Raw genomic sequence first — 25,309 nt, 5'->3', positions numbered from 1 at the left:
AAATGAGGAAACAGGCCGTGAGCACTCAAGTGAACAGCATGTTGTGACCTTTTCTCCACCTCCATTAACACACGTCTTGGATAATTGCGTCGTATTCTGAAAAATGCAAAAACCTATCAAGTCCAGGTATAGATGCACCTAAGATATGCTAAAAGGCCATTTATTCACGGCGGGGAGAGTGAGAGATGTGTTTAGTCACATTAACAACAACAGGGGGTTAATGATATGGTCACTGTGTTTCAGATTAACAAGAAATGTCAGGCTTCTTATAGCTGAGCAACAAGTAAGATGAGGATTATATTGTCCATTGTCAAGGGTGAATGTCACCTGAGGAAGTGATGTGTGTAGTAGTCTGCATTTTCATCAAGAAGAGAATGTATTTTTTTCTGCTTGAGATATCATTTAACGTCAGTCACATCAAGTTAAATCAGTTTTTTTGAACAGCGATTGTACAAGTGGACTATGTGCTGAGTCACAGCTGATGCAAGATTTTTTGCTTCTCATCGCCTGGCACGCTGGCTTTTCCCGTTTCCCACCATATTGTCGAAAGTGTCACCAGACGCTTTGTAAAGCGTGTGATCTGCGGCTCTGAACTCGTCGGAGATCCGTGGGAATTCAGAGCGTAAAAAGCTTTACAAGTTAGACACGAGGAAGGGAGCATGAATGATTTCCTCATTTTGAAGTGTTGCGTTTAATATGGTTTGATGTCGTCTTTGGGGAGGCAAGTCGTCCCTCGCTCTGTTATGTAACAAACACTCGTGCCTACACGCATGCAGACCCACACACAGAACAAAAACAGAAATTTACACTGTATACGCTGGTAGTCAATTAGAACAGACAACTAGATGATGTATCCCTCTTTTATCTGGCTGTTTTCTGAAAGCTATTGAAAGTTGTTCGACAGACCAATCCTATCTAATAGCTTCAGTGTGACTATCACCCAATCCGACTTAAAGCATGATCCACACTGACACAAAAACCACAGAGCTTTATTCTGAGATATCCACTGTTAAACACTGTACACTCTCACAGATACATTGTTGTGTGTTTAGTGTGTGCGTCCTTCACTAAAGCAACATGTGGGTTGACTCCTTGGGGTGGGGGTAGGGGAAGCAGCTCTCTTCTTTTAGGCTTTAATCTTTGACCATCTGCTCCGGCCAAACTCTATTTAGATCACACACTACCTCGCACAACATACTGCACCTGACACATGCTGAGTCTGTGGTTTATTTGTTCGTCATGGAGCTTTAAATGTACCACTTTAACATCGGATAGTTAGGCTGTATTGACTTAAATATCATACCAAAACTGTACATTTTGTTTTCTAGTCAAATCTTTTCAGTTAACATGAAATATGGTGGATTTAATCAACTATGCAAAATTGCAGAGCTTTCACTCACGTTCACTAACTTGTGTGTTTACTTCTAAACAATAAATTGGTAAAAACACCAACACTGGTTTTGTTACCATGGTACTTATGTATCAATACTGCAGAAAAAGAATATTGAAACCATATGTAATGTATCAATGTATCGCTATGTTTTGACAACACTAGTTTATAGTGAAGGTTACACAAACCAACCACAGATAACATGAATGTTAAGTAGTTTTTTGTTTGTGATTTGTCACACTCAAAAAGTAGGGGTTAGAAAAGTCAACAAGCAGTTAGGCCACATGATTCAAGATCTCCAAATTATAAACAGACTCGCAATCACCCTGACAATGTGAGGGAAAAAAAGGATTAGATAAGCCCATGAAATATCAGCAAAATGATGAGTGAAGCTTCTGCCGTTGTACCATATTGCCCAATGCTTCCTCCACCAGTCATGGTCATTGTTTGTTATTTCCGTTAAATTAATTGTTCTGAAGTAATAAATGCAGCGAGGTCGCTCACCTTTTTGAGACTCCCGAATGTCAAAATGTACACAGTAAATATGAAATTTGATTAACGTTAAACCGGGCAGGTTCAGGGAGAGTTGCACAGAAAAAGGCTAAAGGACTTAATCGTGAAATTGTGTTTAGATAAAATACGTATAACCCAGATGAATGGCGGGGTCTCCATCTGCTTCTGCTGACTTTCTCCTTTCCATCACATATTTTTCATAATAAGATACATACAAAGGAACCTGCACACGGAGCAGCACAAACAATAAAAAAGGTTATTAGATTACCAGGATTAGGACCTAGTTTATATAAGATTAGGTGTGAGTGGGAACCTCCCTCCCTCAAGGAAATTTACAGGATTACACTAGTTGAACAGTGGATGGGATTACTGAACTGGAAGATCACACGCACATGCACACACGCACGCACACGCACACACACACACACACACACACACACACACACACACACACACACACACACACACACACACACACACATACCAGTGCAATGGCCTCTTACTGGAAGATTATGTTTAAAAGGGAATTTGGTGATTGGGGAAGAGATGGAAAGAGGTAGGAAAAAAGTGGAGGTGGTTGTGTGAAAGCCCCTTTTTAGTCAAATTGTTAACTGACCAAATAGGTGTGAACTGCGCTACAAGCCCAGTGACAAGTAACACAGATGTTGTAGTGATGGATGCCTTAATGAATCTACCTACCAGCCTGTACGCAGGGGTTACTGACATGATTTGACCCAAGCGCATCGAACACACCCATCCCAGACTAATCCTGACAGTGCAAAACATTCATGGTAACGAGTAATTTCACCACATATTCTTCCTCAAGGACTTGAAAAAACAGGCTATTTAAGAGATAAAGTTATTTGTTCCGGCACAGTTTTCTTTGATCCAAGAAATGTTTCGCAATTAATGTTAATATCTAAGACAAAATGAGGCAGATTAATGCAACAGGATACAGGAAATAAGTCTTAACTCTAGTAAAATCCTAACAAGCTGAGCCCACTGGCAGATTGTTTTAAGCAAATGAGATTTCATGGCTTAAGTTCAAACAGACTTATTTTGTTTATCTCAAGAAGAATCCAACTGGATGGAGAGTTAATATCCACCCAATGCTGGTTAATTTTGTGCTTTAAATGTTGGCCGATACCCTTTTTTCTTCACACTGAGCTAGACTACTAATGTAAAACTTCATGACCTCCTTTAATAGAAAAAGGTTATTTTGAAATACTGTGTAGAACTGTGACCTTTCCTTCCGTGCACATATTTAGATGACCAATACTTAACTCAGCTAGCCGAGATAAGCCCTTGACTGTCCAGACTAACCCCCCACCAGCTTCCGGTCAGTCATGTTTACTAGTAGTCATAACCACTATGACACCAACACCATTATGTGAACAATAGGCCACTTTCACTTGGCGAATACTTTCCTCTGACGTCACTTTCAGGGAGTGAAGCTCAAGTGTTGAAATGTGTGTTCAAGTCATGTAAACATAGAGAATCTGACAAATTCTGACCTGACAAATCAGTTAAAAGACAACATAGGGAACGCGTAAATTAATTGTAAAACAAAGCCTGAAAGTGAAACGCACTGGACATAATCAAAAAATAATGTTAGCTAGAAAGAGGTTAAATGCTAGCGTTGGCCAATGGGTTTACAAATATATTGTTTCACCTTGAAATATGGCCCGATTTTTTCAGTTACCGACTCAACCGACAAAAGTGGTGAAATAGCAAGAAATTGTCTGATTCCCTATGTTTATACAACTTGCAATTTGGAACGAAGCAGCGTAACATTATCCCGAAATTCGAGTTTGACGTCAGAGGAAAATGGCTGCTGTGTGAATGTGATCTATTTCTGCTGTGTTTGTACATGGAGCCTTGTTGCCATTAAGTCAAACCACCCACCCACCCACCCTCACACACACACACACACACACACACACACACACACACACACACACACACACACTAAAGCTTCTTGACTGTCTCCAATCCATTAACACAATCCCATCCACGCCTTCCCTTTGATTTGCTCATTGCAGTCTTCTGTTGTGATGCGGTGCATGCTTTTATGTGCCTGTCTGTTGTTTCCAGCAGCAGGGGCTGGAGGGATGAGGAGGAGGGATGAAGGAATCCTGGAGGAGGCAGTGTTTGCACCCCGCCAGCTCTTTTCCTTATATATAGTCACTGCTCACAGACTAGATCTGCATGATCACTCTCCCTCTTATTGTTTCGCTCTCTGTGTACAGTTCGTAAACGCCAAGTGTGTGTTTGCCCAGCCGTTGCATCAAACGCCCCCTTTTGCTTCCATGGCAACCTGGTGCTAGTAATTCAGTTATGATGAGATAACATTAATAATAATTATTGCTTGCTGTTGTGTTGTTGAATTCATATGCAGAGAGAATGAAAGTTGACTGGCAGACATTTATTGAGTCTTTTTTATTGACAGAGATGGTCGAAGTTGAGTTGTTTTTTTATGGCTTTACTGGAAAAACAAGGTGGAAGCATGGGGCCAAATTAAGTAAACAGCAGTAATTATCTGAGCTCTGCAAGGCTCTCCCCCAGGGGTAAAGGTGGGAGAGCTGCACTTTATCTTTGATTTGGAGGGCAGCCATTAAACAATGAGCTTACAGTAGCTGTGCTATCATTTCTAACCATTTCCATTCATTCTGCTGCCACCAGGCAAAGCCTTTACTGTCCAAGCAGCTGGACCAAACACATGTAGGGAGTCCAATATGACTCCTTTATATTACTGAATGTTGCATAACACAACAAACGTTCATCACGTGTAACATATTTTTGAATATTCATAGCATATTTTTGGAACAAAACTTAATAATTATGTTAAGTATCAGTATCACTTGTTGTATGCAATCTTTATAAAGAAAAACATCAAACTATCAAACTTTAAAAATGAGAATACTTCAAAAAATATACAATTAAAATAGTAAGTTCACGTTTTACTCTCAGAACTGATTTGGATCATTCAGTTTTGTGTAAAATTGAATGAAAAAACATGTCAGATTTTGTATTTTTATTTCTGACAAATTTAAAAACATTCATCAGTCATTATGATGTTCTGACTAAATTAGCCTTTTAGCTTAGTTTGTACTGATTTTAGGTATTTGAAGCATTTGAAGATTCTCCAAGAAATGATATAGCAATTGACAAAATATATAGTGTTGGTACTGGCAGAGCATTTCCATTGCAGACTTCAGTGAGTTAAAAAAGACCCATTTGTATATGAAAAAGTGTCCATTAAAGGTTGGTTGCACGATCAATTTTGCACACTTTCAAAGATAGTAAAAACAAGGATCTAAATAACAGACAACTAATAAAGCAGTTCTTTTTTATCTTTACATAAAATGATATAAAAATGTCAACAAAAACAACTACCAAAAAAGCTGCCAATAACCAAATTTGTTATTTTAAAAATTTGTATCGGTCCAGAATTGTGCACTCATTGCATCCCTTTGAATAAAGAAATGCTTAAAGGCAAATTAGATCACCTGACAATTCAAAGTACCTACATGTTAAACAACAACAAAGACCCACATCATTCAACAAACAAAGCTGACCTTCAGTCACAAACAAACCTACAGTGTTGTGTCATAATGAATTCAGTATTATTGACCTTATTGTCACAGGTCTTTGAGTGTCATACCAGTTGCTATGCTACATCCTCCTCCTCCTCCTCCTCTTCCTCCGCTTGTTTCTCCTTCAACCTCATGCCCGTCCCACCCGGTCCTCCTCCATGTTTACTCTGTGATGATAAATGTGGCCGGAGTAAAGGAAAATGAAAACCAAGGTCAAGTTATTGTAGCCATCTGATGTGGGTCGTGTTTGTGCTAATTGGGTTATATTTCATGGCGCTGCACCATTTGTTGAAGTTATGCTTCAGTGTTTTTGGTCAGTGCTTATTGATTATTTGAATTTCTATAGAATTTGTTGGGTTGTAGATTCAGCTTGGCTGCAAAGGCTTTCAAGGTTAATTTAGCTCATTACCTATGCCAGCGTCCGCTATATAGATGTTCATATAGAATAAAAAAATTTTAGTATCAGACACTGCCAAGTGCCAACTGAAGTCCAACCGAAATAACATTTTTTTGGCCTACTTTTTGTATTTGATTATTTTTTTTCATAGTTGTAACACACACCATACATCAATTGTCATCATTGTTTAGCCATTTGAAATGTTCTGTATTTATTTGTCCATGTTGTATGAGTAATGAAATGGCTTAAGCTAACGTTAAGGACTGTTGTTACAGTCTGTAAATTGACCACAAGGATTGATGAATAATGAATAGATTTGATTGGGAAATGTTGATATAAAGGTATATATTTTTGGTGAATTGGTGAATAGACAAATCAATAAAGAATCATTCATCAATAAAGAAATAAGTTTTGAGCCCCAGGCATGAGTCTTTGTTCCACTTTACCCCCACTAATTTAGTCCAGTGGCTTTAGAGCAGCTGGATTCTTTGCTAATGTGTCCCAGGAGACTCGACTCCCCACATCTATTTGTCATCAGCAGCCTTTTTTTTCTCCCTTATTTTAAAAAAAGATATGAACCTTCACTGAGGCTGAATCAGCTAATGCTGTTATCAGTTGCCATGGAGACTGACCGAGTCGGGGTGTTGCTGTGGAAACTGAGTGGCTGCTCATCACCGCCCACAGCAACCCCTTCTTTCAGCCAACCAACACCTCACAAAAACACATTCAAACACACACTTACAGACAGACACACGTTAAACTGCAGTTAATATGTTTTCATATAATCTGATCAATGAAGAATCTGGAAGCAATGGACACGATTTTGGAATTGCTTTGATTCCTATTTGTTGTCCAAGTAGTGTGGACCAGTCACATTAGAGTGGGCTGTGGTTGCTTGCAGGTAAACAGTCCATGTTTGGAGTGAGACAGGCTGAACCCAAATCTACAGTAAAAGCTAAAGTTGGTTCAACCGTTGCTTTATGGACTACCGTTGAAACCATGAAATTGGCTTTGACTGTCGTCATTTTTGGCTTTTAAGCCTGAAGTGACCACATTTGGACTAGAGAGTGGAGCCGGGGAGGGTGCGCATTGCTACGCCTCTTCCCTGATGAGCGGTCACTGGGGTTGGGTCGATTTGATGCCATAGCTGCCGATAGCTGACAGTCATTTTTCAAAGGCAGCCCACCAGAGAGCACAATACAGTGTTGTGTTCTCTCAGAGTTGCTATAAGGCAGGAGTTGTTCCTCTTAAATCATGTTCTGGTTACTTGCGTTTTCCTCGGTATAGCTAGTCAGCTAACTTTGTAACAAGTTTCTGAGGTTGAACACAGCTGAGTTACGGACATGTGGTGTTAAAACAAAGGGTAGACTGATTATGGGTGTGGGTGATTATTGGCTGTAATCCTACGGATCATGTCATGCAGCCACATCCTCCTCGCTCTGATGTTTGATTCCAAACAAAAAACAAACCGATAGTAATCCGCAAAGGTATGCTGTCGATCATGCAGCAGTGGTTGTCAAGATATTGTACAGAGGAGACGCACGTGCAGCGTTTTTTCTGCGCTTCATCTTAGTGCTCCTGAGCGCACAGCCAGCACCAGAAATAAATGTTATGTAGAGACGGGCCTGAAGTTTTGCCCTAAACATCTTATGTCTGCTGCTGCACCTGAAAGCCTGAAACATTGGATAGATTCCATTATTGTATTAGGTATGGATACCACAGACATTGTCTATCTTTATATTTAAACCTCACAGACAGTTTGTTTTTCATGTAACAGTGAGGCCTAAATTGAATTGTGACGTGGAGGATGATTAATTGGTCAACATAAGTGGATGTATTGTAAAACATCAGCACGGAAGCTGTGTTGTTTGGTCAAATTGAGTTTCTTTGCACATTTTGGTATGTTTTTTGCAGTTGATACCGGCCCCTGTTTGAATGAGTCATTTGGGATTAAGGCACCAATCCTCCCTCTCACACAGAAGGGAATCGGTAATCACCATGCTCTTTATAAATCCAATTAGCTGCACCTGTAGCATACAACCTCCAGGTGCCTCCATGGCCCTTTTCTCCCACAGGCACTTTAACATGTCAAAGCACAGGTGCGGCTAATAACATTAACGGTGGCTTTATTGTGTCCAAGTGTCCCTGTCAGCTGTGACAGTGTGAAAGTGAGCCTGCAAGGAAGAGGGTAAGATTCCTTGATTGCCTCACATAGTGTGAGTTTCAGATGGGTTAAAGGGCTCAGTCCTGTTACCGTAGCATTTTTCACCTCAGATGGACTCTATGAGGATCAGAAGTTGATATCAGTGGACATCACCCCCGAGGTTAACACTGAGACAATACCTGACCCACACACTTGAGCACGTCTTCCTGCCTTGCCTGCCCGCAGTTGTTTATTAATTCAACAGTAGTCGTGTTTCCTGCTGTGGCTCACTGTTTCACTGCTCCCTTGACAGTTGTCTCCGTGATAGTGATACATAGCAAAATACACACTCACAACACTGCACACTGCCCGAGAGATCCATAGAAGAGGCTTTGCAGTGAGGCCCATATGGTGTTTAATACACTAAACACAATATTGGACCTCATTCAAGTGTGTTAGCACAGTTTCCTCAACAATGTTTGGGTGCTAAAATTATCTTGATTGCAATATATGTAAGCCAGAGGATAGAAATTAAATTAAGGCTGTGACCACGCAGGAGTAGGAGGCACTGTTTTCATGTCTTGCATGCCTTTTATGCACACCTTACATTCTGCATGCCTTTTTTATTTACCTCGCACTGGATGTGTGTTAACATCCAGGAATGCATGTTAACACAGTAATTAGAGGTGGGTTAAAACATTGATTCACACAAGAATCTCTATTCTTATGTGTTCTGATTCAGAATTGATTCAGAAATGTCAAAAATTGATTTTCTACATTAACACTGACGGCGGTGGAACGAAACGGCAGAACTTCATCCTCATAAAAAGCATAAATTGAAAGCATTACTTTTATTTGCCTGGTGAGAGAATTGTGAAGTAGGCCTTTATTGTGCATTTTCAGAGACTGTAACCTGCATGTGCATCATTGAAAAACATAAACTCTGTGAAAGGAAATTATCAGTACTCAATTACTCGGTACTCAGTTAGTTCTCAGTCTGTTTTACCTAAAAAAGTCCTGCCTCCTGCTCAGCGTCTTCTACAATGATGGCCTCATCAGGAACAAATGCTACAGCAGAGATCAATCGGACACCAAAGAATCAGAATCAAATGTAATTCTAAGGTTACATTATAGCATGTTACAGGCTGCGGGATGAACTTAATGTAATGTGCTTACTTTAGAAATCGGCTGGACAAGCCATAACTAATGTCACCTACTGATGAACCCAGATGATTATTTGGTGGTTGTTCATGTTCTTTAAAATACATCTTTGATTGTACTTCTATGTCCTTATTCACCAAGATGAAATGTCTCATGATGCCAGTGCATATTCACTTCACAATGCTAGTCCATTGTCCATAACAAACCTTCCAATCTACAGTAATTAACACAAAATAATCATTAGCGCTCTTGAAAACGCATGTGGCTGAGAAAAAAACAATATGATCGAAAGATTTTCTTGCTACATATTTTACAGTCGGACAACAGCAAGTGATCACAACCACAAGCTCTCCGTATGTGTCTGCTGTGTGTTTCTGTGTTTGTGTGTGCGGGCTCTGTAGGTATGTGTGTGCCGGTGTGTGCTGAAGTCTTCACGAGCGCGCTGGTAGCAACATGAGTGGTGCTGTTTATACTGCAGCCCACGCAAAACCCATAAAGAAGCTGTGAAAACGCTTCCTCTGTTGTACAGAGCTCCGCCATCTGAAGCTGTACGATGTCTGACGCCAACGGGGTGAGCTTTTTATTTGACAATACACATGGTGGGCCCTTTTTCACTGTGGCTGTTGAGGAATGCTACTGAAACAGAGAGCGAAATGACCAGAGAAAATGAAGCAGCGATAACAGAGGACGAGAAAAAAAATCTAATTTTTGCAAGGTCATTTATTCTTTAAAGTGTCTGAAGCGTATGTTATTACTTTTACTATTTTCATCGTCTTTTTAAAAATGCATTGAACAGGGAGAGATCAGGGAGGGGAAATTCACTTCTATAATTTGGAGTAAGAAAGGTTGTTTTTTTTCTCTCTCTCTCTCTTTCCTCATCCCCTAGTTGATTTCTCTTCCTCTGTTTTCATTTGCGAATGGAAATTAGGGGTTATTTTGGTCGGCTGTGGAGGAAAAACACTTGTATGAAAAAGCCACAGTGTTTCAGCAGGATGTTTTATCTCCCCTAAATCATACACATTCACACATTATGCATTGTGGATACAGTATTTACTGTGAAAACACGATCCAGATAGTTTTTCACTACTTAGTAGCAAAAACAGTAGAAATATAAGTGTTCTTTTGAATGGTAGTGGCCTGTATCTTATTTTCATTAAGCTACTTTAAAATTCTGAAGTCCCTCGCTCTGTATCTGCAACACTTTCTCCTGTCTGGTTTAATTCTTCTTACTGGATTCCAAGGTTGTGTCTTAATGTTAAAAGCTACAGAAGGCAGCAAATTATTGAGAAATGTCAGTCATTGAAAAGGAATAAAAGAAGGTTTGAATTACAACAGTGGATGGTATTCAGTATATCCACAAGAATACTGGCTCGTTTGGGTTTGATATTGAACAGCTGGTTGGATAATGACACCCAGATATGAGCTCTTGTCTTGTAAAGGTGGCTGCTGAACTATACTTTTATTGAAAAATGAAAGCACGCTACAAATGAAAAGTTTTATTTGACCACTTTATTAAATAAGAGTTAATGTTGTCTTTTCCTGGCTTTAATTGCTGATTTACAGTAAAGTGATGTAAGTTTCTGAACATACAAGACTTTTCTACTTGTTCTGATACTTACCTTTACCCACTGAGTCATTACAATTGCTGATAATTCATTTGCAAAAACATAATTGTCATCCCTGCTAGGTTTCAATTGAAATCACAAATTTTAACCGACTTCGATTTGTAAAAAAATGTGAAAGCCAATACTGATACCCATGTTTCTTGATGAGGAAATAAAAAAAAACTCAATTGAAATGCCAGACAGTAAAAGGCAAGTGATTAGAACCACAATGAATATGAACTCAAACTGCGCTGTGTCCATTGTGTCAGAATGGGACCTCTCTGATCTCTTGATTTCCATTCATTTAGCTGCTATTGAATTAGAAGTCACATCAACCGCACACTAATCAAGACTCCATCTAATTGAAACAAATGTACAAATGCTCCTCTTGTTCTAAAAACATGATCACGGCGACAGTAAGCAGTCAATTTTAATGTCGGCCTTTTGTGTGCTCCACTTAAATAGTCCAAGGCAGTATCTTCCAAAACCCCACCCAGCTGAGGGGCGACTGATGTGGGTTCAGTACCAACCGCAGAGGCCTGGGAGGATCCCACCAGCTTGGCTGCTGGTGCCTCACTTTTTCCGACATCCCAGCAGTCGCATAGAAACACACAGGCAGACAGTGCAGAACAGAGGAAATGAAACAAACACTGAGGCATAAATATGGCTGCAGTTCTGGGAATATTCATGCAAAAATACATGACGAATCAAGTCGTTTACAAACAACAGTTTTGGTATTTTAATCATTACTTTGTGGCTTCCTAAAACACAAAGGAGCAAACACCAGACTGGAGAGAGATAGCCCAGTAAAAGGAGGAGTTGTCTGCAAAATCTCACGTGAATAGAAGCGGACCAGAAATAACTGGGTCTTTATCGGAAATAACCACTGCCACCACCACTTTACAACGTGACCAGTCACATTCAAGTTGTAGATTGAATTTTCTATTGACCAGTGTGTGAATGTATCATACCTGAAGAGGTGCACATCCAACACTGTGATGGAAGACATCAAGCTTCACTCCTCCTTGTACACTTTCTCTCCCTTTATTTATGTCTTGATCTAAAATTGGTGCTGTGAAGACGTGTTTCACACTTGTGGAATTTCCTGTCTTCTTGAGAAACCGTAGGACAGAGGAAAAAAGACGAGAGCTTGCCCTGATTCCTCATTTACTGAGCCACAGGTTTGTCTGTGTGTGTAGTAATGAGTGTGAAGGACACTGGCAGCCATACAGTCAGTCTAAATAAACAAACCCGAGGAATGTTTTACTCTGTAGGTTAACGGTTGGGCTTGTAATGATTTTTTTTAATTCATAGGCAAATATCGTTGAACTGAGGGCGGCATTAATTAATCCTACGATTAGTTTCTTGATCAGCCGACCAATCATAGCAGACTGGGCTTCTTTGGAGGGGGCATTAAAGAGACTAGACACTAAAATTGAGTTTTCAGACAGAGGGGGAATATTAACATCAATTCATGTAAACATTTTCTAGTAGACACCCAAAATACCTTTATTAATATCTTTAACCAAATGTTTTGGCTCTATATTACAGTGTAAACCATTTATGTATTAATCAAACATATTAACCGTGTCAAAGTGACTGGCCCATATCCCTATTTTACTTTAAGGTAAGTTCAAACCCAACATCTTACTCGTCTTTACACTTCTGTTGTTCTTGACAGTATTGCTAGTCAGGACCACGAGCAAAACAAAAACAACCAATCACCTGAAAATGCAGTGTTCATACAGGTTACACTGAATAATTACTGCCATCCATTTTTTATAACACCATGTCTTAGTAAAGACTAAATTCTATGATTGGGTCTGTCACTTTCACACCTTTTAAAATAATGCATCATACCTACAGTAGCAAAGTGCAACTGAGGTAAATGTGTCTGTCCCTTCTTTGCTTAGAGTTGCTCTGATAAATTTCCCTAAAATACTCCTAAGCTTGGACTCCTTGCTAGAACTTTTAAGGCAGTGTTAGTGAGCTCTCTAAGAATAATCTCTCCCAGTCTTTTTCCACACCCCAATTACTCGCCTGCTTTCTTTGTCCTGCTGCCTCCTGGTGTGTATATCCTGTTGGCATAATGAGCTTGTGCTGCTTTTCTAAGAGGGCAGAGTCTATTCTGTTTACCCTTTTGTGCTATTTCTGTTCTATCAAAACACAGGCAGGGACAGAACTACTCGTAGTGCTATTTTGTGAGAGTTCCCTTGTAAAAACTGAGGCAAAATGATTGAGGGGAATACAGTTAAAACTGGGCAAAAATATATCAACACCTCTTGTAAAATGGCATAAAATTGTTTCTCTAAATAAAGCTTGGTATCAATTGAATATGAATATCCACGCACCAAAACAATACTATTGTCAGTTAGATATTGTGAAAAGGATGAATGTTTTTTTTTTTTTTTTCCTGCATAAACTCTGCTGCTAAGTGCCCTTGGGACCAAACTCATTTATTATTCCTGTGGATGTCGATGTCCTCTGATGATAGTGGATAATTTGATTTCCGAATCTCATTCTGGGAATTTTGCAGACGCAAACATAAACTGGATCAAGTTTTCATATGTCTGTCTTCCCACTTTCTGTTTTTTGATGAAACTGCTTAAATCTAATCTCATCACATCAGAGTTTAATTCCTTTTTCGATGAATAAACTTGTCCCAAGTAGATGATAATGTTATAAGTCATAATAGCCTCCAGGTTGAAAGATGCCCGTCATTGACTCAGTTACGACACAATATCAAACCTGACGTGTGGCAGTTTCTGTCTCACAAGTTGAACTTCAGATTTCTCACAAATTAAGTGTGACTCTCAGCTATGGCATGACGGTGAATAATCAACCTGCTCTGTTTAATCTGCATACAAATAACACAACTTTACACTTTCAAATTGTGTAGCACTTACACCAAAGTCTTTTAGCTTCAGAGGCATGCAGATACACAGTCAGCCGACCTTCATTGCCATGCAAAGTTAACCTTTGTCATCATGATGACAAAATGTAGTTTGGTAATTGTTGTGAAAGGGTCGCATTTTTGCTTGATTGAGGCAACAAACCTACCTTGTCAGGTTTAGGCAAAAGTCATTGGTTGGTTAAAAATAATTAGTTAAGTTGTGTCACATATGTGAAGTAAAATACATTATGTTAATTACCGTTAATTACTGACGTAATTTAAATCAAGTCAACACTAAGTCCTGGTTTCTCAGAGGACAGCCTCTCACATGCTCTTTATGTGATATTTGTTTTCCAAAGAACATAAGGGGAGGATTGGCGTACCAACTGCATTTAAAATTGAACTTTGGCGCATGCACCGCACATAATTTGGAAGTCTAAAAGTCTAAAATGTTATTTGTACGCAGATTAGCGTGACTTGGCTGCCATTGTGGTTATTTCACAGCTGGGAGATCCCTAAAAGGTCAGAATCAGTGGAATATGTGAATCGTGTACAGAAACTTAGAAAGACTGGAAATCATTTATTTTAATGGAGGAAGAGCAGTGACCGACTTATGCCTCCCTTTGGTACCTCTGCATTAAAACCAGACCATGAGTACAACAACAGATTCAATGTCAACAATGGGATTATTGTCATAAACAATATAATTTGGAAATTCTTCAATTTTATATTCATAACAAGTAATTTAATCATGGTTTTTACCTGTGATGATTTTCTAACTAGCATCATTTTTTTATTCAACCCATTTCGCTCCAAACTAGGTCATAGTGTGGAACTTTCTTTAGCATTCGTTAATTTTAGATAATTACACAAACAGGCATCTACTTTTGCTCGTGATCGCGTTTGCTATTGGGTCATGAAGGCAGTGATACTCAAATACAGCAAGGATTAGTATCTGCTGTTTGGTCCAATTCTGTCAAGAAAAGAGCTACACTGCAATATTCAAGAAGCAGTGATTGCAAAAACAGTTGTACATTTGTTGTGATATCACCACACATTAAAAACCTATATTGAAAAAAGTTATCAGATATATGTGGTTAAAAAGGAAATCTTTAAAAGTGGTCTGTTTGTATACTTGTATATAATGTATTTATAGGTGTATCCATGCTTGTGTCATCGCAGCAGGACTGCAGATCCAGTGTCACCTGGTTGCATTATTCTTTTCATACAGCAGAGCAGGTAATTTCTTTGACACAATGACTGGGTCCAGGGGTTAATCATGAGCTGTGTCATGTGTGGAATCCAGCTTCTTTGTCAAACACCATTTAATCAGATCGGGAATAGTTCTTGTTAATAACAGCAGGGTAGGAAGGAAGCTGAGCAAGACAGCCTGCTGAGGTCTCTGATGAGGAGTAAGCTTCTATTTATCAGGAGAAAACTGTAAAAAAACAAGCTAGTACATACACACATACAAAACTGTTACTTTTATGAATATTCTTTGAACTATTCTGTCTCACAAAGAGCATGGATTTAAATGTATACATTGACAAGCTTGTATTGATACCTCTCCCTCTCAAAGCAGCCTTTGTGAATAAGAAATTCCCTGGCATGGATTTCATTCTTGAGGAGAATTTTTTCTTGTTGGAACCACTTCACATGAAGGGTAAAAGGTTACTGATTTCAAGACATTTTAAAACATGACTGTTATTCAGACAGACATGGTGCGATAATGATGCAAAGCTCCAGGAACTGCTGTGTTCCTGAGAAGCTGTCTTCATTTTGATCAGATACACACTGACATCAGTCTGATGAAGGTGTGAAACAAGCACTTACACTGATTAAATGACTGTTGACTGTCTCTTAAGTACTCAGAATTACAAAGACGGGTAAGAACAAAGATGTCAAATCATGTTGTGTGTTGAGTGACATCTTAAGCTTTGAACTTGTCTGGCAAAAATCCTGTTTTTCTAGTGTTATAGCTGTCAACATGAGCAGTGTAATGGCTGGACTTCAACTTGCTTCATGCGACCCAAAGAGTCTTGGTGGCTTTTTTTATGGACTCCTCTCTGCAGCATTTCCTCCACTCCTATTGTCCTTTCTCTTCAGGGGTACAAGATTCAGTCTAATGGGACAAGAAGACGACATGTGTTCAGACTGAAAATAGAACAGGGGAGAAAAAAAAAGAAAACACAAGGGGCTGTGTTTGTGTGGGCATGTTGCTACAGATACCAATGAAAAGACAAAGCAGGAGGTCCAGTTTGAAGACCCAGTGTAAACTACATTTTCTATCCCTCTCAGGCAGGATTTTACATCTCAGGAAAGTTATTATTTTCTCCTCAGTCTTGATTCCAACTAGCAGTAGAGTAACCTACGTCCTACATCCACGGCATTATAAATGGCTTTTAATCTGAAGATGCAAAGTCTTACCAAATGATGTTGCCATAGCGAGTGACCCTGCGTCTATTTCCTTGGAGCCCTTATTGGACACAACCGTGATGCACCAATGAAGTGGTCTGAGTGAAATGAATACATTTAATTACTTGTGTGCAGGAGGCCTTACAGTTGCGTTGCGAACATCTGGATACTCTCAACAGTTGCGTACCATCAGAGCATCCACTTCTACTGAGTTCTTCAGTCTACAGGAGTTGGAATATACAGAAAATGTGCCAGTCTGTATGTTTGTGTGCCGGGTGTGTATTTGAGTAGTGTGTATGTGTTTTGTGGAGGTCTTAACTTGGCACAGTAAAGAGAGCCGAGACCATCACTTGAAATGGTGATTGTGAACTAGTAGCCCTAAGTTACTTGTTAAGACCAACTTTAATTAATCAGAACTCAGAGGAACCCGTCCGCTGAAAACTTGATATTCAAACACCAAAACAATCTTTTTATTTACCAACAATCAGCAATACTGTACTGTTTTCATTGCAATAAACGTAATTATTACCGATGGTAATAATAATAACAATAATGTGCAATATCCTATTGCGTGATACTGTGAAACGATTATACTTTCTGAGGTGGTTATCGTACAGTCAAAACCTCATTCCATCGCAACCCTCATCAACTCATTATATAATATCTTCAGAGACAAATGCACAAAAAGTTTTAAATCAGCTAATCTGTAAAGAAAGCACACTTCAGTTTTCTCGACCTTGAAGGGCACCTTCACTTCATTTGCATGTTACAGCACTTTCTGTATCAGCAGTGTGCACCAGCCAGCAGGGACTTGTGAACTGAGGCAGTGAGTTACAACTTTTGTCTTGTTTGGAAAAAGTTAATGCGAGAGGGCTGGTCCAGAGTTGGAGCTTTAGAAATAGGAGTCCTGACGCTGTCCTGGTCATGGAGGAGGAAACAGACCTTTACTCCTCTCACAGATAAATGGGAATTTGTGTAGAACTTTTTTTCCTTTCTTTTTCTGCCTGTAGAAATGTTTCCTGGTGGAGGTGCTGCAGGAGTAATGGGTCCCAGGCTTTCTGCTAAATGTTCAGTCATTCTGTCCATGTACACACTGTGCCATGAGTCTGAACACAGCTCTTGTTCTATGTCCAGCACTTAAAAGGATGTAGGAACTGACTTCTGCCATTTCTTCTCTGTTTTGTTATATTCATAGAGAGAATATCATGACAGAGCAGAGTTCAGTTCAGTTCCATGGCATCTTCACCAACTGCTTCTATTTACTGGATGTTGACTGCTGATGGACTCTGGATGAACCAGGGATGAGAATCAGTAAATTCTATGGCACAAACACATGATTGAAATAGTGTGCATCCGACAGTGGGACATGTATTTTTGTTTTTGATTATGAAGGAGGGACAAGAGTTCAGGTTTAGGTTCCTATGGCTGAAATAATGAGATTGCTCTTTGTCTGTTGTGTCCCTGGTCCCAAGCTTTGTGCTGTGACATTCAAGGGAATTGAAGATCCGGTTTATTCATAGGTCAGTGTTCTTCAGATTTTTGGAATGGAAAAAGCAGTTGAGGCCAAATATTCTGCTTTTAGGTAATGAAGATTTTTTTTGTTGTTTTATAAATACGGAACATTACTAATGTTTTTTTTCTTCGGTTTCTTCTCCTTACCCTCCGAATATTAGAAATATATTATCCATGTTTCACTACATCTGCTTAATAATGCCTGTCTCTCAACTATTGTACAGTAAGAGCATACACTGTTTTAGTCTTCAGTTATCCCTCATCTAAAATTCAGCTTTTTTCAAATATAATATTTATTGTTCTTTGTTATTTAAAGACGCACTATTTGGTTTTGGAAAAGAAATTCAAACTCTGAATTATAATATATACAATATTAATGAGGTAAAAATACAAACTCATAAATATTTATTTTCTTCTATAATTGAATAAACAAGCTGTTGACAGGAGAAAATGAGGTCCCCAGGACACAGAACAGAACCAAATATAAACAGAGTACAGTATTATAATGTGTTGTCCTTTTTTTTTTGTTTGTTTGTTCAGTTTATTTAGACATGAAAAAAACTGTCACGCGCATGATTACGCCGAAATGAAATACAATTATACAACAAAGTGCATAAACACCCGAAGTGTATTCCTTTCTCCAGTCTACTCCATAACTTACTAAGGTAACATACTTTAGGGCCATTTGCAGTCTCCAGCAGTTGTCCACTCGACGTCCCCACAGCTGCAGTTTAGCCACTTCATCAGCCGACTTGAATACAGCTGTCCATCTCCCTCTTCTTCCATCTCATCATAATTCCTATTTTCCTTGCAAAGTGGTTTTCCACTCATTTCAGCTAGCTTGAGGGCTTATTATTAAGGGTAACAAGTGCGTGTCAAGTGCACCAAGAGCAACAGACGGATGTTGTTAAAAGAGAATCCATTTAAAAAAAAACAAAAAAAACCCCAACTTTCCGAGTATGATCACCAATATAACGGAAATAAAATAACATATTTATTCTTTCTCTGCGGCCTGGTACCAAACGACGCACGGACCGGTACCGGTCCGTGGCCCGGGGACTACTGCTTTAGTGGACGTCCCCCATCTTTATGTCTGTTACTTTTTGAAGTTTAGATGTTTTTTTTTTTGTTTTTTTACAGTTTATCAAAGTTTAGTTTTGTTTATTGTGTCAGTGCACTTGAAGTTTATAGTTTCATTTGTTTGATTTTGAAAAGTCATTCCTCAATTATTGTATCTTTGTCACAAAAAATGGGTAGATTCAGGATATGTTAGAGTGCCCTTGTGTCTCAGATCTAAAAAAAAACAAAAACTCTTTGCTGTCCAAATTGATCATAGGAATGGATTAAGTATTGGACATGTTTGCTGTATACCAGTTCACTGCCACTTACATTGACATGAACTCAATGACCTCTTACTCAAATCCCCCCAGTGGCCTGACAGTGTGTCCACTAGCAGTATGTTCGGGGACTGGGACCAATTAGTGTGTGCCTGCTCTTGTGTGCGACTGTGTATCTGAGTATTTTGTCCAGGCTTTCATGAAGCTTGCAACTGTGTGTTTGTGAGAGGAGGAGAGGAGACACGTCTGAGTCTTTGTGGCTGCTGTCGAATGAACGCCGCACACTCACGCGTCCACTGATAAGCTCTCCCTTTCTCGCCGTCACTTTATCTCCTCCTCTCTTTTCTCTCGTGTGCTCTGCTATTCCCAGCTAGGTGATAGCACCGGGCTCCCCTTTCAGATCCACAACCGATTGGACACCACTATCAGTCATACTCTCCCACCTCAGATGCTTCTTACTACTTTCTCACCTCTGCCTCTACCTCTTCCTTTCCATCTGTCCTGAAGATATACTGCCGTGGTGTGTTTGTGTGTGTGTGTGTTAGTGTTAACCACAGTGCCACCTGCCACTGCACTCCCAAAGTACTGGCAGCCAAATCTAATCTCTCCCCTCCCTCTCTTTCTCCCCCTTATCCTCCCTCACCCTTTCAGGTCTCGGATGTTATCCCTTCTTGTGAGCTTCGGACACCATCCCATCTAGCCAGGTGAGTCTCTCAGTATCTCCTCCCTTCTCTCTCTTTGTTTGTCGTTTCACCCTCTTGTCTCTCCCTCTCCCTCCCTCCCTCCCTCTCTCTTCGCTGCTTATGGATGTGTGCGCTGCTGCAAAGATGCTGCGTCACTGTGCCGGTTTCATATAGAGACGGTTGCAATTTTTTACTGTAGGATGGAAGTGGCAGATGCTTTTCTCGATGTTCCCGACTGATCTCTGTTTCTGTCTATTATCTTGTCATGTTGGGGAAGGTGTGTGTGTGAATGTGTCATGTGTTTTTTCCCAGGTTTTCTTAATCATCATCCAAGACCCCAGAACATGTAGAACTTTATACATTCCTGTCTTACATTGCTTCAGCCATTTTTTTTTTTTTTTTTTAGTGCACATGACTGTATCTGTCATTTGTGTCTGTGCCTGTGTCGACTTGTCTAGACACTCCCAGACAGTCATTCTGTCTGGCAGTTTCACTTTCACACAGTTCAGGTGTGCACACTGGAAAGACACATTATCCTCACTAATTGAGACACTGTAGACTCACTCTGTTTGTCCAAATGAATTTCTCGTGTCGAGTCTGGTCAACTCTCTGCCAATTGGAAGTGACAGATTAAAAGGGTGAAGTACAAATTATCCAGAAACCCATCTGGAGAAAGGTAGACTTACCGTTGTCAGAGCTTTTTGCCTTTGATCCCTTTGGTTAAAGCAGCACAGTCAGGCTGGGTTGGTGGATAACAGGAGTAAGAAATGTGTAGTTTACTGTCATTATCTCAGATATTTAAGGCCACAATAATCTTAAAATTCCATTAAGCTAAGTTAAAATAGGATAGTTTTAAAAGAGACAAGACAACAAAAGTAACACTGCAGTTCAAGATATTGATCCAAGCCTTAGAATTTCTTCAATAAAAGACAGTGGCGAACAAAAAGGTCTCCAGCCTTGATATAAAAGAGATGAAAGTTGGAGTTTTCTGGGAGTTTGTTTCAGATATTTGGTGTGTAATAACTGAACGCTGCTTACCCATATTTTGTTTTAAGGTGGTAAAGCTAGCAATGTAGCAGTTTTTCTTACTTGTTGGCCTGCTGCATGTGTAACTGTGATTATGATAATTGGTGATGTTTTCACACTTTATGTAATATGACGTAGAGCCCATTGTGTTGCTTGAATTAAAACTGAATGATATGTCTGGGCTTGTTGCTGCTAGGTGGGTCATGGTTGATTTAAAGTAGCATAAAGCAATATTTTTGATATCAGTTACTCCCTTATGTCAATGTCACAAAATCAACACTCAATCTCGCAACCCTCGGGATGACAAGTAAAAGAAATAAATGTTGGCTTGAACCAAAGAATATGTTAAGATGGACGGCGTGTCAACAGTTAATAAATCCTGCCCGCTTTATGTCAGCAGATGGAACATGGGCTGAGCTAATATGGTTACTGTCATTTATAGCTCATTCTTGATGTACAGTGATGTATTTACAAAGGTTGTTTTCAAGTTTTTTGATTGTATAAAAAGAGGCTACAGTGTCATGATTGACATCTCAACCTAACACGATGGTGCTGAGTCGGTATATTGGCAGATCTCAATGCCTTGGCTCCGTACCCTGATAACTACTGCCTCAAATCTTTCAAGGAGATTTCAAAATATCAAGATTTATATGGTGTAATCGCAATATTGACTTTGATTGGTTCAGGTTTCTTTAGAGGAAGTAGAGATAAAAGGCCTTACACACACACACACACACACACACACACACACACACACACACACACACACACACACACACACACACACACACACACACTAACACACGCACACACACACACACACACACACACACACACACTTTGGCCACTTCACAACAACATTGTCAATATAAAAACAGCCCTCTGTGCAGAAATGTTAGGAATCCCTGCTCTAAGCAGCTTCCTCATCGCTGACGGCACATCAGTGAGGCTTCCCTCTAATTTGCCTCTTAGATAGTCCTAACTGACAACAGGTGATGGTCTTCACTGGCAGTTTCTTGTACAGCTGTCTCTCAGATTTTCATAACACTACAATAAATATTGACTATTCAGCTCCATTCTATTCTTTAGTGCCCTCTATAAGCTCTTTTGCTCTTTCTCCCTCCATTTTAAACGCACAAACACTGACTTTCTGTATGGCCTGGCAGTGCACCTTTTGTCAGTTTTCAACAACGACGTGCACATTCAAACACAATGAAAGCATCTGATGTGAAAACATGTTAGCCTTCCCTCCGTCTCTCTCCCCTGCAGTCTTCGTGAAGGAAACCGTTTGTGGCATTTCCCAGCAGGTCTGTTTGACCTTCTTCTGTTTGTGTAGCCTCTGTTTTTTTCCCCTCTCCTCCTCACACACTCGATCACACCAGAAAGACAGGTGGTCCTGACCTGGGTACGTGTCACCGAGTTGACATCTTTGCCATTTAGCCAATGCTTATAGACCCATTACAAAGGACAAACTCCTGTGATGTATATCATTTGTGCATTTCATTGAGTTTTTTGTGTTGTTATATAATTAGAATTCATTTTATTTTACCTTGATATAGATATTGAACACATTATTTTCCTAATGGATATTTTCAATCGAGTCTAGCCTCAAGTGAAAAATGGCAGCTCAGCACACTTGTTTGCCTTTTTGCAAACAAGCAGATAATGACTGTGGCATGATGCTGTTATACCAGGAGGGTGCTGATGTCGATGGTTAGGTTTCTTTTAAAGGTGAGGGTGATCTTTCTGACCCATGACTCAACCATGACTACAGTCTGTCTGCAACCTTAAAAAACCCACATTATGCTCAATGAACATATGATTTATATTTATCAAGAAAATGTTTACATTTTTTAATGTTCAAGAAACTTCACCCTCTGTCTGAATGCTCTGTTATGGTGCCTGTCTCTATAAGAGCGCCCTCCTGAAACAATCTTCTCTGTTTGGTTGGCTCTCTCAGGTCTGAGCAGCCATCGCCCAATATGTGTTGCCAGTGTTTTTGCAACCACAACTCATTTAAAGGCACAGTGTCTGATTGTGGGCTGTGTATACTTTTCTGTGGATTGAGCGTGTTGATACTTCACAGCAGACTTATGGGATCTTAAAGCCACATAGAATTCTGTGTGTACATTTATTGCACCCTTTAAATCCATTATTCTCAAGCTGTGGTACGAGAACCACCGGCACCAGCAAATGGTGCAAAGTAGCTGAATGGAGTAACCCTGTGCAACTGGATTTCAACATGATAACATTTTCTGAGGTGGTACACAGTGTTAAAAGTTTGAGAAAAACTGCTTTAAATCATTCTGATGGCATTATGTTGTAGAAGAATCAGAAGAAGAATCAGATAAAGGCAGTGAAAATTGGTGCACACAATATATGGCCCCTAGTTTCATGTGATGAAAGGTGCAAAGCTAATTGTAAGATGTTAAAAGACATAAGTATTTGGAGAACCATTTTCTCTTAAAAATAAGGAACCCTCTTCCCTTTCGGTGTTCAGTGGTTTATTGAACCAAATGAGTTTGCTTCTGAAAAAAAAGCCTAAATGTGACATTTGTTATTGATTAGTATATTTTCAGTGTCATGAAAGTGTCAAGGGATGTGTTTTATTATTCAGCATGACCGCATTAAAAATGTAAGCTCTGTGAGGGTGAGAAATGCTATCAACAAGTTCTGAATTATTAAAATAAAGAAGTTCAGTGGAGTTCACTTAATTTATCATTCAAACCTCCTGTAACATCCTTTTAATATTCATGTGAGGGCTCATTGAATATCTTGTAGGTTTTAGTGATTTAACTAATATTTAGTTATTGAGGTCAGTTCTGTGTGCGAGGTCCTCTTCAGGTTTCACCGTGTATGACTTCCATCCTGTTTGAGGTTTAAATGTAACATTTGAAATTGTAAATATGCCTTGTACACAATATGTCACATTTATAGTCAAGGTAATACAGTTGGAGTGATACAGTAAAGACTATGTTGGAGACTGTAGACAGGGAGGAAGAGAGAGAGAGTGTTAGTAATGTCAGCCACTGCAGCAGTGATGTAATGGCCCAGACTCCCCCCACTCCTCCGGCTAGACTTTCATTTTCTTCCCTTCTGTCTCCCTTCTTGACCACCTCTCCTCTGCATCTCCTTTCATCTCTTTGTCTCTCGTTTCATTTTCAGCTCGCTCAGCTGCCCGACTGTCCTTTGCTCTCTTTTGTTGTCAAGGCGCTCATACATATTAACTAGAACTATAATGAAATGCATACACATTAGAGCAGGTTTATTCTGCCTTCAGCATTCACAGATATCTTTCTTTGTCTCAGTCGAGAGCTTCGTGGGTATGACTGTGTTGGAAACAATGCTCCCTCCAAACAGTGACGGGTGCAACATGATTTCTTTCTCAAAATGCCAGAAAGCAAGAGTTTATACCTGAAAGTCTTAGAAAAGCTTCTTTATATCCTTACGAGTCCAAAAAGAGCTTAGCTTCTTGTAGACTGGCACTCAGTGAGCTCAAAGCATCCTATCTGTAAACTCTTGGTATGTACTTGTAAACAGTCTTGGGTAGAGTGGCGTGCAGTTGGTTCAAAGGATGAATTCTTGAGATATGCCCCCCCCCGACAGGGTCAGTAACAGATCAGATCAGATCTTTTCCAATCATTGTCATGAAACTCTGAACTTAATAAGATTCAGTTTATTTGAAGTTGAAATAGACGACTTTTCAACTTCCTCCCCTCCCAGCGTGTCCCAGTTGTATTACTGTTAGTACCACTGTCGCCTCCATGCGAGCTGCGGTTTTGTCTCATGACTGCAATCGCCCCATATGAAGCACCTGTTTTCCCCCTCAAATAATTGTGTGTTGCAAATCAATACTCAACTCATGTCTGTGCAGGAAACCTAAGAGAAAGTCTGTGTGTTCAGCTCTCAATACCTTTGTAGCTGCTAACAAAAGTTTCTCTCATCGTGTTTGTACCTTTAAAGATCTGTTATGATCTGTCATGCTCGTTTTCAGCTGTTTCGGAAATCTTGTTTAGTTACTCTGGGTGAAAACGTTTCCTCTAATGCTGCTTCATGCTAAAAGCCTTTAAATGATGAACTAACGGGGGGCTTTTATGGTGACGAAGTTACAGGAAATTAATCATGTTTGTTACTGAATTAGCGGATTAGCCACTTTGTAGGGGTGATTAGGACAAGTACGTCTTTGGTTTAAGAGACACCTTCAAGCAGGTATAGCCCAGGTGTGGTAAAAACTTAAAATCCTTCTGCGGCTTGTTAAACCTAGTAGAGCCAGGCCGGCAGATGTGAAACAGCACCTGTTTCTTCTTGTTGTACCCGCACACACACGCACGCACGCACGCACACACACGCACACACACATACACACAGTAAGTGAAACTTGGACACATCTTTCTAAGCCATCCTCTCTCCCCCAGTGTGAAGGTCTTTTCTGCTCATTTCTTATGTAACCCTGTACCTCCAACACACAGATCACGCTTTCAGGTCACACACATGCTCACATACTGATTAAGTGCACACACACGCACAATGAAAGTGCTTTGTTCTGTCTCCTGGGACCGCACATCCAGCAGCCACCTGTCAGTCCATATTTAATGCAGTCTGCAGGGGGTAGTGTGCGTGTGTCCCTGCATGTTTGTGT

At 39.8% G+C, this 25,309-nt stretch overlaps 1 protein-coding gene across 1 annotated transcript in view; it reads left to right on the top strand.

The window, feature by feature from the left end:
• map2 (microtubule-associated protein 2) overlaps positions 1-25,309 on the top strand; it is a 96,855-nt gene that overhangs the window by 10,740 nt on the left and 60,806 nt on the right. Inside the window, exon 3 of the mRNA XM_037110084.1 lies at positions 19,613-19,665. The gene's annotated coding sequence lies outside the window, so the exon portion shown is untranslated. The remainder of the gene's footprint in view (positions 1-19,612; positions 19,666-25,309) is intronic.

Source organism: Acanthopagrus latus, chromosome 9 (genome assembly GCF_904848185.1).
Source record: "Acanthopagrus latus isolate v.2019 chromosome 9, fAcaLat1.1, whole genome shotgun sequence".
NCBI classification, from domain to species: Eukaryota; Metazoa; Chordata; class Actinopteri; order Spariformes; family Sparidae; genus Acanthopagrus; species Acanthopagrus latus.
This window is presented reverse-complemented; position numbering and strand designations above follow the sequence as displayed.